The following is an 18270-nucleotide window of genomic DNA, read 5'->3' on the forward strand; positions in this document are numbered from 1 at the left end:
AAAAAGAACAATATGGCTCCCGAATTCATTATGAAAAATATTAATATATTACCATATATAAGAAACTTTAATTTTATATTTGAAAATATTAATGATTAATTTCATTTATAAATATTGAAATTCGTATCTCATATTAAATATATACCAACACATAATACTATAATTTATTTAATCTGTAAGAAATATATTTTGCCGCAAAATTTTTGTTTTTCAAATTATGCCAATTACACTTATTATTATTTGAAACAATACACGATCTGGTAAAAATGTGTATCTCTATGTCATATACAAATCTAATAGATGCAACAAGTGATATCGTTAATCGCTAAATATCTTTCTTATGATTTTTAATATGAAAAATTACGAGTGAAATCACATTAACAATAGAAGACACTATATTTGTTTTCTAAGATAAAACGTTTATGAGATACTCATGAAATAAAAATATTTCGTAAATATCTGGCTAATCGTGAGATGTCCGGATAAGAATAATTTTTAAAGTAGCCAAATGGCCGTGAGATAGCAGAATTGGAATATTAACATATATCCAAATATTCATAGAGTTTGAACTAAAGCTATTATATGTGTCGGATATATTCAAGTATACATAGAAAGTATACGAAAGTACATTCTGCCTCAAATACAGGATTAGAATATAGCTGATTACTTTTCATTTTTTAAGGATTATTTTTCAAATAATTTTATTTGAATAACAATAATTCAATGAACTTGTTCAATATTTATGATGTTTCAATTTTTGTACAATAAAATTCAGAAATATATATTTATTTTCATTTAGATATATATAAATAGATTATATTCATTTATCATTTAGATAATATATAAATGAAAATATTAATTAATAATATATTTTTAATTATCTATTGCCAAAAATTTATTGATATTTTTATTAAGATGTTTAAATAAAACTGAATTATTCATTTAAAACATATTCATAGAATATTCTTTGTTTTTTGATTCTTATTTACTCTAAACAATAAAATTTTTTTTCAGGTACGTCCCCGAATTATTTATATTTTATTTACTTTTCCACTTTCATCTTCCATTTCAACAAATCGTATGGGTAAGTAAATAATTAAGGAAAACATATTTATTATATTATACAGTTGTTCCATCTACCAATTTATTAGTTTCATGACGAATTTTTTAACGATGACTAATTAAAACTTTGCACTTTTATTTTTTCCTATTAACACATGATTATATCATCAAATTAATGAAATGTTGAATCGAATTTTGATTTATAGATTTTTATAAACCGAATAATTATATAATTGTAAAATTGTTAAAATATGATAAAAAATAAAAATATAATAAAGTATCAAAGAAAATAAGTTAATTAAATTATTAGTTTTGAAAAAACGTAGAAATATTTATAAACAGCAGAAATAAAATAGCTTTTTTTTATTCCTAGATATTCATTTATTTGTTCAATTAAAATTTATTTCGAATTGTTCAAATTATATATTCAAATTATATATTTCAAATCTTAAAATACTAAAGATTTATTCTGAATAATTTTTTCCATACGTGTTATTGCTATTCAATTTTAGTTTTGAAATTATTTGAAAAAAAATTATATGTTGAACTTATTTCTATTAATATTTGTCATGGTAGAATTTTGATCATTCAACAATGACTACATATATAATCTAATTTAAACAATTAATTAATTATAGGTTACATTAGTTTATTGATTTATTATACAAGTTATCTAAGTATCTAAGTTAAACAATAAAAAAGAACTAATTTATCTTTGTTAATTATAACAAAAAGAAATTAATAATTTATAGATTAATCTATAATGACAAACGCATTCTTATATAACCTAATTTAAAATAATGAAAAAGAAAAATTATAGTTTTCGTTTAATTAAAAATTATATCAATTTATCGTAATTATTACATACATTTAAAATTTTTTATAATTACATTTCTTATCACTTTCATTTGTTTATTCACAAATTATTAACAAAACATTATTCAGCAAAAATATATATCCAATATCCTAATCAAATACAATTGCAATACCAACTAATATTAAAAAATATATTACCAATTATATAAGTCTAAATTTTTTTCAAAATATTTTGAAAAATAGAGCCGGTAACGTACGTAGAAAAAAAATTGTTCAGAATCATAGATACCATATTTCAAAGTTATCGAAATCGACGAGAAGTATCTTTTACAAGTAATTATCCATTTTATTTGTACAAAAATTGTAAATCTATCGTTTAAAATTATTTTTGCAATTATTTTTCGAACATCCATTTCGAACTTTATACAAGGTAAAAAGTTTGGTTGATGCAAACAGTTTCCATATTTGCATCTATTTTGGCTTCCAATTGCATTCTCCAGCGGCATGCATGCGATGCAATATCGTCGAGTTGCGTAACTGTTGGCTCGTTCGAGGGGTGAAGCTTGTGCGTTAGCCACAAAGGTAGTCCGATGCAATCACCCTCAATATCGTGCAGAGCTTTAAACGTTTTCATATTTCCTAATATCCTGTTCCATTCTCGTCTCATTGAAATCTGGTTTTCTCTGTAACTAAAATGTCGTTTCCAAGTTACGTAATGTTCATATTTTGTTTCGAAATTAAACGTAAATATTGATTTTATAAAATTGATACCCTTCAGTAGATTTCACATTTAATTGAAAGCAATCGTCTGTTTCGAGGAGTTGTCTGTCGCGAATCATTGCATTTTTTCTTTTTTTCCCTTTTTTTTTTTTTTTTTTTGGTTTCATTTTATATACAGTATACACAGCGAGAGTGATAGAATAAAAAATAAATCGAAAATGTGGGATAAAGTTTTTACGTATCAAGATTGATATGAAAAAAAATAAAAATGAGTTCAAAAATGTATATGCGCGAAATACTAAAGCCAAAGCGAATTTGATCATTGAATAATTTAAAAGTAATTATTTCAACTAACGTTAATTATTATTTGATAAGTAATTCAATTGAAATTACATTCTTTGTTTAATCAATAATGAAGTTGTGAGAAAATAAAATAAAATATTTGAAGAAGTAATAAATTAGAGGATTCATTATTCGAAGAAATAACATTTATTTTTTAAGTGAAAATCTGTTTTTTAAATAATAATAGTAGTAATAGTAGTCATAATAAGCATGCAACAATGCTAATAAATATAAACAATGATATTATAAAGATTTGATGTTTATATCAATATATCATTTTTATCTCTATAATCCCTCTTATTTTATTTCACCCATAAATTTCCATTATGGAAGAATATTTTAATAAAATTTAGTTAAAAGTAATATATTATTTTCATAATCATTTTTCAAATATTTCATCTCAATAATATCCCCATATATATATAATATATTTTGCTTTTATAAACATAATTAGAGAATTCCATTTTTTCACAATTGTAAAAGAATCATACTTGTGAATATATTTTGAATATTTTAATAATAAATAATAATTTTCACGATGATTTTTCAAATCTTAACAATCTCAATAACATCCGCAAAATTAAATATTTCGCTGGTATAAATAAAACGGAAGAATTCCATCTTTTCGCAATTGTAGATGAATCATATCTAGGAATATTTTGAATAGTTCTCAAGACCCGTCATCGGTTTTGTTTGACGCGTGTAACGGGGCGAAGGTGGTGCTTAAATTCTTGTATCTCCGCCTGTATCTCCGTGCTTTCGTTCTCTTGTGTTCTTCCTTCAAGTAACCGTAAATAAGTCGTTCGCATTGACAAACGACGACGAGGGTTTCCCGTGGTTCGGCCGATCGTTTATTCCAACAACGAATTGCCGTTGTTGCCGCCGTAACGTGGCTGTCGCTGACATCCTCGTACCTTCGTTTCGACAACGTTCTGGCAAAGTGTGCGTTATATGAGTCGGATATCTAATTTATCGGTTTCCATTTTGTCTGAAAAAACATTGCAAACCGAACGTTTAAAAGTAATAGCTTTTATCCCTTAAAAACATATGGAAATGTTGAACGTCGAATGTTTCGCAATTTAAATTGGAAAATAAGGATTTTTTCGATATTCTGCTATTGCTATTTTTGTTAGAAAAAATTAAATATATATATATATATTATGATTTTTTTAATTGATATAAACATAAATTTATTTGTCGGGACATTGTTAGATTATCACTAAATATATAAATGTGTAAATATATAATATATTTATAATAATAAATTTAATATGTTTATATGATAAAATGTATTATTATTTTCTCTTCTATCTATATCTTTTTTTGTTATTATTTTAGTATTAATTATATTTGCAGTTAAATATGATTGAATCATCTCATACGAAATTTTATTTTTCAAGATGTATTTTACGAATATAGAAAATGACAAGTAAGGACAAAACTTTTTTTTGTTATTTATAATTAGTAATATTTAAGCTATTAAAATTTGAATCTAATCAATAAATTTTTTAAAATGCTTCTTATTATTTCAATATTATTATTTCTATTGATTTTATAAATAATTTGTTTAATAATTTATAGTAATTTAATTTAATTTTATTTTCATCAAATAATTTTTTTCTCTGTAATATAAATAAATCTAAATGAAGATGTTTTGAAGAAATGATTAAATATAGAATAATAGATAATTAATGAAAATTATCATTTTATATTATCATTTCAGAATTCTTAATTTCTTTATTTGTATTATAAATATTATTTTCTATCTTCGTTTTATAATATTAATAAATTTTGTAACATACATAAGACTGAGAGAAGAAATATTATAATTAATAATGTAACAAATATAAAAATTATAAAATAGGAAATATTAAAATTTTGAAATGTTTGTGGCAATGGTACAAATTCGAATATAAAAAATTCTTTCTAAACACCAATTGCAAAATTATTTTGTCAAATAACATTTTAATTTTATATTTCTATTAATTCATTTCAAATTTTCTTCTTTTTATTATTATTATTATTATTATTATCATTATATATATCTATTTTAGATTCATGTATAAATTATTTAAATTTTCAACAATTCATTGTCGAGTTCAACTGTCCTTTCTAGTCACGTTTCCATTGTACATTAAATTTATATATATCTTTTCAGTTATTTCTCTATTTTATATCAAACATGATATTGCAACTTTTTTTGATTTAATACCAAATTTATCTTTGATTCTCGACAAACGTGACATCTTTGTGCTGATTTCATATTAAGTTTATTTGCACATAACTTTCTAAAAGTTTTTTCATTAGATTTCGATTATGATTTGAGAAATATAATACGATATTTATTTTATATTCGTACAATACAATTTTTCTTTAATTTTTTAAAAACGTGTATTTTTTTTTCTTTTTTTAAGTATTCTGGATTCTCTGTAAAATTGCTTAGTACTGAAACTTAGATTATAGAAAATTAACAAATTATAACTTCTTTACATTATAAATATATTCTTTTATTACAATTATAGAATATCCAGATAATCATGATTTTATAAATGATAAAATATTATTGAAATGGTGTCAATATTTCAAATATTTTTCGTTTTCCAATACTGTGTCTTTAATAATATTCTCTATAATATTTTAAATTTCACAATATGACTCGCATATGTATAAAAACAGTTTTAATAAACTTTTAATTTTCGTCACAAGTGAAACTGGATGTTTCGTTAAAAATGTCGTTTCATTAAAAAAAAAAAAATGAATTAATATCAAATAAAAAATGTATATATATATATACATACAGAATATTCCAAAAATATATGTATAAGTATATCATATACAGTCATATATATGCATTATACGTATATTTATATATTTATAATACACTTTTAAAGAATTGATTCTATATAGAAAAAAATACAAAAATTAATGTATGAGATGCTAATTTATTAAACTATAAGCTTTTGAAATTTTAATAAACAAAGAAATATTTACATCCAACTCAAATTGAAAAAATAATAAATACGCAACATAAAGAAATATTTAGTAAATTTTAAGAAATTAATGATCGTAATATGAAACAAATATATTTCAACAAAATTACGTAGATTATCCATCACAAAGAAAATCATCTCTCCCGAATTTACCTCATAACTTCATTAAATACTTGAATTCAAACAAAAATCAAAATTTTTCGAAAATTTTAAATCTAGAAGCGAGTCAAGTTCGATATGTTATAAGAACTTAAAGATAAGATGATTCAGCAATAAAAAATAGAATTAATAATTAAGAGAGAATACTAATTCTTAGCCAAAGATTTTTCTTTTTTTCCTTCGCCGAATGATAAATAGAAAATGGAGCCGAGTCTATCGGTCACTGCAAAAATTCATCCTCGGTCATGGATGAATAAGTAGCTCATCCTCACGCGATCCGTGCAGAAATAAAGCGCTAATGACTGTTCGATTTATGCAAATATCATGCATGTATGAAATCAATCTCGATAAGACACGTGTAGTTAAAGGAAATACGAATGGAGGGGGGAGGAGAGGAGTCTTGAGAGGCGCTCGAGGAAGTTGGTAATTAATTAACGAGGTAAGAGAAGTAAAGAGCAGTCGCGCGAGTATCTCGCTCTTGAACGGCAATCGAATCGACGTGTATAATATATGTAGTACAGTCGCGGGACAGATATGAGAACACGGCTTATCCACGGTTTGATATTCATAGAACAATCAGGATGTAATCGAGCGCAACATAATTATCGCCAACGGCTCGAATGTATCTCCATCGAGAGGCGACGACGCGAATTTCATCCGACGTCTCGAGATATTTCTCTTCTCTGAACGCTGCTGGCAACTTATCAACGAGTCTTGCGATAATCGTGTCTTGGATGCAGTGGATACAACGGGATCGTATTTTTATAATATTCCTCTCGATACAATTTTTTTTTTTTTTTTTTTACGTAATATAGGAAATTATAATGTTGATGATACCATTGCTTGAAAAATTGAAACTGTTCTCAAGATAACTGTTAATAATTCAACTTGTTATATTAACTTATTATACATATATTGTATACGTGTATATGTTGCACCGGATGCTTCAGTAGCAGGCAGTCAAACCTTGTGTAACGTTGTATATATTCTATTCTAAGAGGAGGAAAAAAATAAATAAAAAGTCGAAAACAATGATTTTGGCAAAATGAATTGTCGGTGATTCAAAGATAACTTTTTTTTTTGAAATATAAACATTTTTGTTCGCTTAAAAAGTTTATATAAATAGATGTTATAAACACAATACTTTTTTTTTTTGTGTAAGTATTGTATTAGAGGAAAAATTTTATATTGAAATTGCAGATTATTAAAAAAATTAAAAATTTGACAAAATGTTATTTGTATTGCTTATTCTAAAGCAATTATAAATCAAGAAATTATAAAGAATAACGACGATGTGTGTTATTTCAAAAAAAATTTCTTTTGTTTTCAAAAATTTATTAATTATTTTATTAACAAACAAAAAATGTTTATATATCGTTCATTAAATATTGAAATTTTTTTCAATTTGTTTTCTTCTTTTCACTGATGATTTCAATTTAAAAAATAGTCTTATTAATTATTATTTAAATCATAAATGATACTAAGATCTAAATGATATGGTGTTTTGTCAGAATGTGAAAATTAAAATTTAATTATTTACTCGGTCATTAAGTGAGTTTTAATTTCTCAGTTAGAAGAAAAATATATAATAAGTCATTGATTTAAAATAATGTCATAAAAAAAACGATTCGTTCTCGAGATATTCAATGGCTGAATGCATTTGGGAGCAAAGGGGAAAAAGAAGGAAGGAAGTATAATATAAAAAGAATGAAGGGCTAATATGATAAGATAAAGCACGAATGAATATGATGAATGAATATAAAATAGGAAAGGACCACTTATGGTTGATCGTTCCATAGTCAAAAATAGAAATGGTGACCTCATGAAACGGATATCTAGCGATCAATAATAATAATTCAGGAAATTAAATGAGTTGGAATAGACTTAACGGAAGCAAGAAAAAGCACGAAAATAATATAGCTAAATAATCAGGAAGGATTTACGATTAAACTATTAACTTAAATATTCTTCCGTTCACGTAACTTAATGATGAATAATGATAAACTTTTGCTTTATTACTGACATCAAACCATTCTATCGAAAGGAAATTTTCATAGTTCAATTTATTTTTATGGCTATTTCTTGAAAAGTTTTTTTCTTAGAATTCTCTCTCTTCTTTTTTATTTCTTTCTTTCTTTTTTTTTTTTAATTAAATGATTCAGAAAGATTACAATTTTACAAATTGAAACTACACATTTAAATAATTGTCATCCAGTCTGATAATTTAAACTTATTAAAAAAAAATTATCAAAAATCTTCTAAGAATTAATAAATGCATTTCTATATGGAGAAATTTGTATTACTTTATATTACTTAAAATACATTTAAATTCAATAATAAGTGAATTCAAATGCGTTGGAGTTTTTCAAGCAAATCTTTTCGCGTAGAGATAATAGCAGATGATGAAAGAAAAAGAATATATGAGAGAGAGAGAGAGAGAGAGAGAGGAAAGAGCGGAAATCTCTACTGATTATCGAGCCATTTTATCCACTAATACATCGAAAGTTTCGAGCGCACTCTTGCTTGAATACATTCAATCTATGAGCGAGCGTGCAAAGTAATGAAGACAGTAATTGAAGTGACTGGATCGTGACCATTTCGTAGTATTGCGTGCAAGAATGATACTGATGCAGACATTCGTTAGAATATAAATTATAAATTTCACGTACAACATGCATATATATGGTTATAATTAAATAAGGACCAGAGATTGTCAAAGGGATGATGAAAAAAAGAAGTTATAATTTCAGAAAGCGTTTCTTATGCACGATGTTAATATATTCGTGGGATCTAATTTTTAAGAGGATTAATTCTGAGAGATTAAAGCAAACGCAAAAGTTGAAAATTTAAAGCTTAAATTTATTAAGCTACGAGAGACGATAGTGTAACAGAGCTTAAGAGAGTCAATGATAAGCCTCAATCGATATTTTTACATCAACTTTTGTGTTTAGATTAAAATTATTATATTAATTGTATAATAAAACAATATGAATCGTGATAAATATTCACCTTCTCGAAAAAAGAAACCGATTAATATCGGTTTGAATATATCTGAAAACTGAATGAAATTTCGTTGATCCACAAATAATTGTTCACGAAAATCACTTCTAATAATGAGTTTCAATGAAAAGAATTCAATGAAAAGAACGTTATTTCTTCTCATTTACTTATTTCGATATTTATCAATATACTTCTAAATCAGTCTCGAGTATCTGTAAGTTTAATTCAGATTAAACCGATAAAGTTAATGAGTTATATTTTAAGGGAATAATAGATTTTAATATAATGAAAATACTCGAAAAATCAATTCATTGTATCGCGCACATATATTGTTACCGTTAAAATGTGCAATAACAATGTGATATCGGTAAACCTCCTCTGGTACAGCTTTGATGCTGGTACTTCTATTGTGCGAGTGTCACGACAAGATGACAGAGGACGACGAGATTCATCAGATTGTGCTATTGAATTGAAGAACAGGTACGTGACGCAGCATCACAGTTATTATCGCTCGATTAATCCATGACGGGAACGCTAGTCGATCTATCGGTACTCGAAGATCTACCATAAAATCGCGTTCCATTCCACTGCTTAAGAATAAAGATTATCGTTGTTCATCGACTTGTAAATGTTAATTGTACGTGTAGTTAAATTTATCTAATTCATTATTTTTAATTCGTCTATTTGATATAAAGATTTCTTTTTCTTTTTTTTAATTAAACATGTTAATATATTATATTTGTAAAATCACTTTGGTGGATCAATTCTAAAGGTTAAACACGAAAATTGGTATTCAGAACTATTGATTGATCTGTCTCTGTCTCCACTTCCCCTAACCTTATAAACTTATATAATTTAATTAATAAACTTGGATCAACATTTTTGTATGCTAACTTTTGTACTTGTTTTAGACAATTTTTCAAAGATAACTCTGGAATATATTAATATTTTGTAGAAAAATGAAATAATCTTCCAGATGAAATAAAAAAAATTATTTTCTTTTTAATTTTTTATAAATTATTTAAAAACAATTGCAAGATATTCGTTAACTTGAAAAGAAAAATTTACATATGATTCATAGTTAATTAATAAATTTGCAGTTTCAGAAAGTATTGAGACTTCAAGAAATAATATCCTAAACAGAATCCATTATTTACCGATTTTTCTTCATCGTAACAAAGAGATGACGCGACATAGAATTTATATCATTGATCCTTATTTGTATTAAAAAATTTATCAAGATTTCTAGATCTCTTAATCATATCATCATCTTTTTAACATTCTCTACATGCTTGTTCGTGAAACAATGATAGCAATTAACTCTGTTTCAAATAATTTGATCACAATGATCACGAAATTTTCTCTCGATATATATCACATACGATTTCTAAAACGAATCAATATACTATACCCGTACTTTTACTCCTCGAAAAGCTAAAAGCCAGAAAACTCAAATTATCAAATCAAATTAAAAATCTGTCGCTTTATCTTTCCGGTTATAAACACTCTAAAATCCATTTTCATTAAAGAATGGTGATGTAACCATACGCAGACAGATACAATATAGAGTTATGATCCATCGATAACCGATATAAGAAAATACTTGATTTTCGAAAATCTTAAGCGTATCGAAATCATCTGTTCTCTCGTTCGATGGCCGTTCGATCCTCGAGGAACACGTTTCAAGCTACCGTCGCGATGGTTGGCGTAGATCGGCTCTTTGGAGAACGTTGCGCACAAGTTGATACGAGGCCGCCACTGCTGTTGGTGCAGGTGGTGGGCGCATGCCACGATCCGCGTGTCGCGATAACATGGCCGGCTCGGTTTCTATCTCCCCCGACAACTTAATTCTGGTGCACGCGGCCTGGTGCACGAAGCTTCTTCGAGGGGAAGAGAGGAGCTGGTTCCCTCTCGGAGGAGGAATACTTGCGTGGCTCGTGACGAGTCGGTACTTCTTTTCTTCTCCTCTCCTTTGCGCCCTTTGCTCCCCTTTGCCCCTCCCCTTCCTCCCTCCCCCCCGTGACGCGCGATCACCTTCAAATGGAACCGAGCCGAATGGAAAAGCTATCGGCGTATCTCCTCGTGGATGCCACTTAAAGTACCAAGCCGACTGTCTTCGACCACGCACCCGGTATCCAGCGAAGGTTTCCAGAGCGGCTCGTAACTTATACGAAGCACCAGAAGCTAGAAGCTACACGCGAGTCTGAAGATTACTCTTCGTCATAGACGCGACTCTTCCCTTCTTGGATTTAAAGAAGAATTGCCATTGTTGGGGGTTTCACGATTTTCCTTGTTCAAATAGTTAAAGTGTGTATCTTTATGTTATTTTTGTGCTTCACTCTGAGATGTTTCATGATTTCATGGTTTTTAAATTCGTATATTACATGGATTTAGAAAATCAGATTAAGTTAAGTCGAGTTAGGTTAGGTAAAATTAATTGGAAATATTAAAATACAATTTTAATCGTATTAACTTAATTCAGCTTAATATTAATAATTTGTAATATAAAATATAAAATGGTTTACATAATAATTTATTATATGATTAAAATTTGAAGAAAAAAATATTGATAATGCGTTACTTTGAAGTATATATAAATTGTATTATTTTTTATTTATTAATATTAAATACAATTTTGCGTATATCTTCGAAAAATTCAATGACAGTTGTGCAAATTTTGCTCGAAATTTCACACTTGATATTTTTGAAAACTTATTAAAATTGATAAGGTAAATACTTTGTAAATAATTATTCAGTTTTATAATTATAGCATTCATTTGCATCTCTAATGTATATTATAAGTTATACAGTTTCGGAAATTTATATTCAGTATTTATTACTATGACATTAATGATTATAAAATGAAAATAATATTAACATACAAAAATTTCAAAATAATTTCAAAATCATTTCAATACGTTATTTTTTTAGTTTTCAATCATTATTTAAATATTTAACGGTTAACGTAATATTAGAAAATAATTTGTTAGATCAAAAATTAAAGATTATTCTTGAATTTTTAATTAAAGTCAGGCAGTTCACTCTGAGATAAAATTTGTTAATAAAAGCAATTATAGATATATGAAAAAAACAAAAAATACATTACAAGTTTGTATTTTAATTTTATTAAAACTATCCATGTATTTGTTTAATAAAATATAAACCAAATACAATCAAAAATTTGAATTTACTTCAAATATTTTTTTTATTTCTTTTCTTTTATTTTATTTTTCATTATTTTACAAGAAAATATAATTTGTTAATTATATGAGAAAAACAATATATATATGTTATTACTTTTTCTTGATATTAAAAAATAAATGCTAATAATATTTCTTTTAATATTTCTTTTAATTTGAACAACTATTTTCACTAATCACGAATCCTTCGATATTTCAAAATATATCGAAGTATTACGCTTTTTATAGTCTATTCCTCTATTAATTTTTATTCCAACCTCTTTGAAAAATTTTAATTCTTTCATTATTTGTTAATTGATATTGTGTTAATGTGAAAATTTAATGCTATAACTTTTATATTTTATATTAAAAATCAATCAGTAGACATATGCAAATGAAAAGAAAATTTAATAAGATCTGATCATTTATATTTTCATTCCTAAACGAATTCAACATCCTATAAATATACAAAAAGCTAATATAATAATAATAATGATGATGTAAAATAATGAATTTTCTGATTATGATTTATTAATATATTCACTACTACGCGAATATATTTTTGGAACACCATATATTTAGACTAACATTGCTTATCAATTTTCATAAAATTTTGTTGTATTCAACAGAGATAATTAAAAGAGAATGATTACCTACAATTTTTATCACTTTTTATCATGTAAAATTGATATAACGAAAAGATTTCTCTTAAAATGGCGATAGCAGATGATGCATAATTCGAATATACAAATTTTTCATGCTACCAATATTATATGGATCAATAAGGATCACAATCTCCGTATCATTCTATAGATCATTAGAGATAGGGAGTTACTTGTTACGGTGAGCTCGCGATAATTAGTGTTTCAGCAGTTGGCATTAAATCTTGCTGTTAACAATGTGCTCGGCAGTTACCGTGATAGTAAATCAAAGACAAGATGTACCGCAAATAATTTGGCGTACTATTGCGTCTCTAAAGTTATCCACCCACATGCAGCAATTGTGCATGATTTATGTTTGAACGCATACTAGGAATATTTACGGATTACGCCAAATAAAATAGTTGAGTTTTTGTGGTAATCGATATATCATTCGAGGCATGTTTGAAGCAATGAAAAACCTGTTTTTATTATACAGCTTTCATTCCCATGCTTCTCTTATTACAAACTGCGTTTTGTAATAAGTATCGTAAAATTTTATTTATTTGTATTCGTTTACATTTGTTTATTGGAATGAAATTTTTAGTTAACTTTGATGATCAGTTGAATTCTATTTCATATTTTTTAATCTATTCTTTTTTTCTAATTTTTATACGTCGTCGAAACAATTGCCAGGTATCACAATGAACGCCATTTTATCTAGAAATTTAAGAAAGCAAGATATGATTATCGATAGAATCAAGATTTTAAAGTTAAAATGGAATGAAAAAATTTACTTCTAATCTTCCGGATATGTGAAAGATAGTTCGTATAAAATTAACTTTTAAATGCAGTTTTTAAAACAAAATGTTTGAGGTTTTCGATAAACTCTTTATTATAAATTATGATATTTTTTCTTCTTCTTACGTTTATATATCATAAATTTATTGCTATTTCACAAATAGGCAAGTAATCGCATACAATACTCTTAAATTAAAATTTGAAAAAATATTTCGATTACATTTTAATAAAAAGAATTTTATTTCATTTCAATGTTAATAAAGATCGGAGGATTATTAGTTAGAAGGATAAATTAGATTATTCAAGTGTTATATTAGAATTTATTACAAGTAGAATACTTGTTTCTGTAAATATATATTTAGCAATAAAGCTTTATGAAATTCTAATGAAAATTTTCACGTTTTAATTAAATTACTTAAAAATTGTTTAAACATTTAATAAATATGACTAAATACTACACCGAGTTGTAAAAAATATCCAAAATCTCATAGATTTTTCCACGAGTTGGAACGGCAAGTTTAACATCTTGCCGTGCATCATAAATGCAAAAAAATCTACTTCGAAAAGTGATAGCGCAAACGATGCAGAAAATTCGTCGCAATTTCTCTTTCGAGAATCGTTGAAATTCCCCGCCCGACGCGCGAAACAGCGTGGAAAATATTCGATCGCGGCGCGGTCGATTTAAAATTCTCCGGCCGGCACAAAGAGGGTGCGCGCAGAGAGAGGAGGAAACAATATGAAAAGCTGGAAGGTGAGGATCGAGGCATGCGCAAACCCTTATCTCGGCCGATATTCTGCACGGTTGAAACGGAACGGTGCGTGCCGCTGGCCCTTTATGTTTGTCGTGCGCCGACTACGTCTAGTCACTTTCTAAAGAGAGAGATCGTACCCGATAGGTTCGGGCCATTGCATCGGGTATGGCCGACCAGTTGAATGCCAATTATCTGATCCTGCGTATTGGCCGATGTACGCGGCATTTGGATGCAACGTACGCAATATCTAGATGATTATCGTGCAGCCTTCGTGGTATAATCTTCCGACCGGATCGCGAACCTGGAGCGTGCCATTATACACGGCCGGCATGCACATGGCCGTTTACGCGAGTCGATTTCGGGGAAACGCGGCCGCGTTAGAAACGAGGGATTCTTTCTTGGATTTTTCTCGTGAACTTACTTGTATATCATTTTTCGTTTCGTTCACGAGGAAACAGGGTTTTTCTATTTTGTTATTGTGAAAATTTTGTTAAATTTCGTTAAGGCTTTGTATAGATAAAATGAATTCAAACACTATTAGTTAATTTTTTTTTTTTTTATGAGAACGATTAAGTTGTAATTTATGATTCTTTTGACATTTTTTATATTTACGATGAGGATAGAATAGAAATGGAGTGAAAACAAAATTGAGGTTGAATTTCATTGAAGATCATTTTCACTTGCGTTTTTATTTACAGATCTTCATTGATTCAAAATGTGGAATATTTTTTACACTTACTTTTTGTATATACAGAATGATACATAGAGTATATTATATTTGTGAGATATTTTCAAAGGATTGATTTTAAAAGTCAAAGTAAAAATTGCTATATAAAAATTTTAATTGAGATTTATTTATAAGAAATTTAATTTCTTTATTTATAAGTTTATAAGCGAGAATTTTAGAATGTGATAATAGTGTGAAATAAAGCTTTTAATTGTTCTCTTAATAAATAAGTCGTGTGAATATTTCTATTTAGACTATATTTTATTTTCGAAAGAATTTTAATTAACAATCCAAAATTAAAGATAATATTTATTAGTAATTGAATACTTGTTGTAATTAAATAAATTCAATTTTTTTTATATACATACATACATTTTTTTGAATTTGAATCTAGAAGCCTTTTTTGAATTTAGAAATCTATCTATTCAAAGAAACATAGATAGAAGAAAAATTGAAATAACGTATCAAGCAAGTTTCTTTTCCCATTACTCTGTTAGCCATTAATTTTCAACACTAATGAAATGTCGTTTATAATATAATGATTCACGTTTATTTAAGAAAGATGAAGCGCGAAGCATTTGCCATTAAGCTAAATCAAACAGTGTCATCCATGTATATGGAGTGACGTACAAAGAGGCTATGCATATCATTGAGTGAGTTTTGCGTTTCTATTTTGTTTCACTAAATGCAAATATGTCATCCCGTATCTTCCTTCCAATGTCTACTCTTTTCATATATGTGTGAGTGTGGTTGTGATGGTATACATAAATGTATAGTACTCATTTAAATCAACATGTAACGTGAAAGATAAAAACCAACTGATTGATTAATAGGTACACTTCTCTTTTTTTTCAGCTCGTTCGTACGTATTCTTCTATTTTGTGAAATTGCAAAAGAAAATACAATAATTTTTTATTGTAGAAAAGATATTGAGATATTAAATATATTATTGGTAAAATATATTTTTTAATTGCAATATAAAGTATTGAATATAAATATTTAATGAAAATATTTAATAAAATTCATTATCGATTTTATAACTTTTTGTAAATAACTGTTGATGATATAATCAATGATTAGTAAGACGATATAGATAGAAATATATATGAGAAAAATTTAATAGATAAACATTTTTTAATCTTTACAAAAAAAGAGATTTGAATGTAGAACATTTACAATTAAAATAAATAAAATTAAAATGTATCAAGTTTTTTTCATCTTTTTTTTTTAATTTCTAAATAATATAATAAACAGTAATTAAAAATGAATATTATAAAATTTTTTTCTTGTAATTTTCATAAACTTTTTTGTAAAAAACACGAATGATATAAAAAAAATTTCTTCAAAAAAATTTTCCTTATGCATAATATTCCTTTAAAACCTTTCAAATTAGATTTCCAACATTTTTAAAAAATTGTTTAACAGAACGTTAAAAATAAACATTCTTTTGAAAACATTTTGAAAAATTTTTCTCTATCTCGCATAATTATAAAATTATATTTAAAAAATGATATTTAAATCATATTTATTCATTCATTTTATAAAGGTTACTTTTATCTTTGAGAAATAATAAATTGAAAATCGAAATTAAATTTAAATAATTCAACAATTTTATTAGTACATAGAAAATTATATTTCCAAAGTATTTAAATTTCGTTATTCCAAACGCTTGTTTATTTCAATTTTGCATGCCTGTTTTACCGGATTTCACATTGTTTTCAATGCAACCGATGTTTTCGTTCCACTCGATTTGCATGGATAATTAAATTGAAGGAATTCAATTGATTTATCGGTCCGACCTTTTGTAAAATCCCTCTTTTTCGTTAACCACGTAAAATTGATTGCTCCCAATATACGTAAATCGACAGTGTTTCGAATAAGTTTAATTAACTTCAGCTAAACAAGGATAAAAAGAAACTATACTTTAATAAATTTGTTATAAATGTGTTTTCGATATATTTGTCAAAATATTTCATTTTTGTGATTCCGTGATAAATTTTTTTTGTTTTATATCGATGAATGAGAAATATATTCAGTCAATGAAAAAATAATATAGGTGTATTTTTCTTCAAAATCGAAGTATAAGAAATAAAATAGAAACTTTTCTAAATTTTTCAATTCATATAATAACAAGACCAATAATTTTATCATTTAGCATTATTACAAATTATTTAAGAAAATATCCAGAATAAGAAATTATATTACATCTATTGGCATATAGAATATTTTTTGATAAAAAAAATTTTTTTTTCAATCTTGCTATTTCATTATTTTATTCTCCACAAAAACACTTCAAATACAGAATCTGATAAAAAAAAGAAAATAAATAATTGGAGAATAAAGACGTACATATAATTTTTGTAATTTTTATTATTTTTTTCCACAAAAATATTTCAAATGTTGATTAAAATTTGAAACATGAGAATTTGGTTAAAAAAAAAAAATAATTGGAAAATTAAGATATAGTTTTTGTCTATAACAACATTATTCATGATTGTGTTAAAAATGTGCAAGATGTTTATATATTCATAATTTTTGGAAAATCGATTTCAAAGATCAAAACAAAAATAAAATATAATACATAAGAATATCGATTGAGATTTCTTTATAAACAATTGAAGCAAAATAAAAAAATAAGATAATTCTATTTCTGTCACATCAGCTATTTCATTTTATCTCTTGCTTTATCTAACACAAAATAAAATTACTTACAAATATATAATAAATAACTCTTAATAATTTTGTATTTGTTTTAGTTTTTAAAATCAATCCTTTACATTATACATATACATAATAAATTATTATATAATAAATTTATATAATATATTATTATTTTAATAATACAATATTATAAATATATATATATATTACATATATATACATATAATAATTTTAATCATAATGTTCATAAAATTTCATTTTTTATGGAAGACAACAGAATTTAAACGAATTTTGCATAACGATATAGCAGTATAATTCCAAGTAAAAATATTTGTATAATCGAATCATAAGTAATAAGTTAAAGCAGTCTACTATTACGATCTAATCTTCTAATAATCTAAAAATTCTAGTAATATCTTTCAT

At 25.9% G+C, this 18270-nt stretch overlaps 1 protein-coding gene across 1 annotated transcript in view; it reads left to right on the forward strand.

Moving 5' to 3' along the window:
• Positions 1-1014: 1014 nt before the first annotated feature.
• Positions 1015-18270, forward strand: part of twin (CCR4-NOT transcription complex subunit 6-like twin) — a 115644-nt gene continuing 98388 nt past the window's right edge. The window contains exon 1 of the mRNA XM_086910158.1: positions 1015-1084. The gene's annotated coding sequence lies outside the window, so the exon portion shown is untranslated. The remainder of the gene's footprint in view (positions 1085-18270) is intronic.

The sequence above is a fragment of the Apis florea genome, unplaced genomic scaffold (assembly GCF_048593485.1).
Source record: "Apis florea isolate Af1SG1 unplaced genomic scaffold, ASM4859348v1 contig_3170_pilon, whole genome shotgun sequence".
Classification (NCBI taxonomy): domain Eukaryota; kingdom Metazoa; phylum Arthropoda; class Insecta; order Hymenoptera; family Apidae; genus Apis; species Apis florea.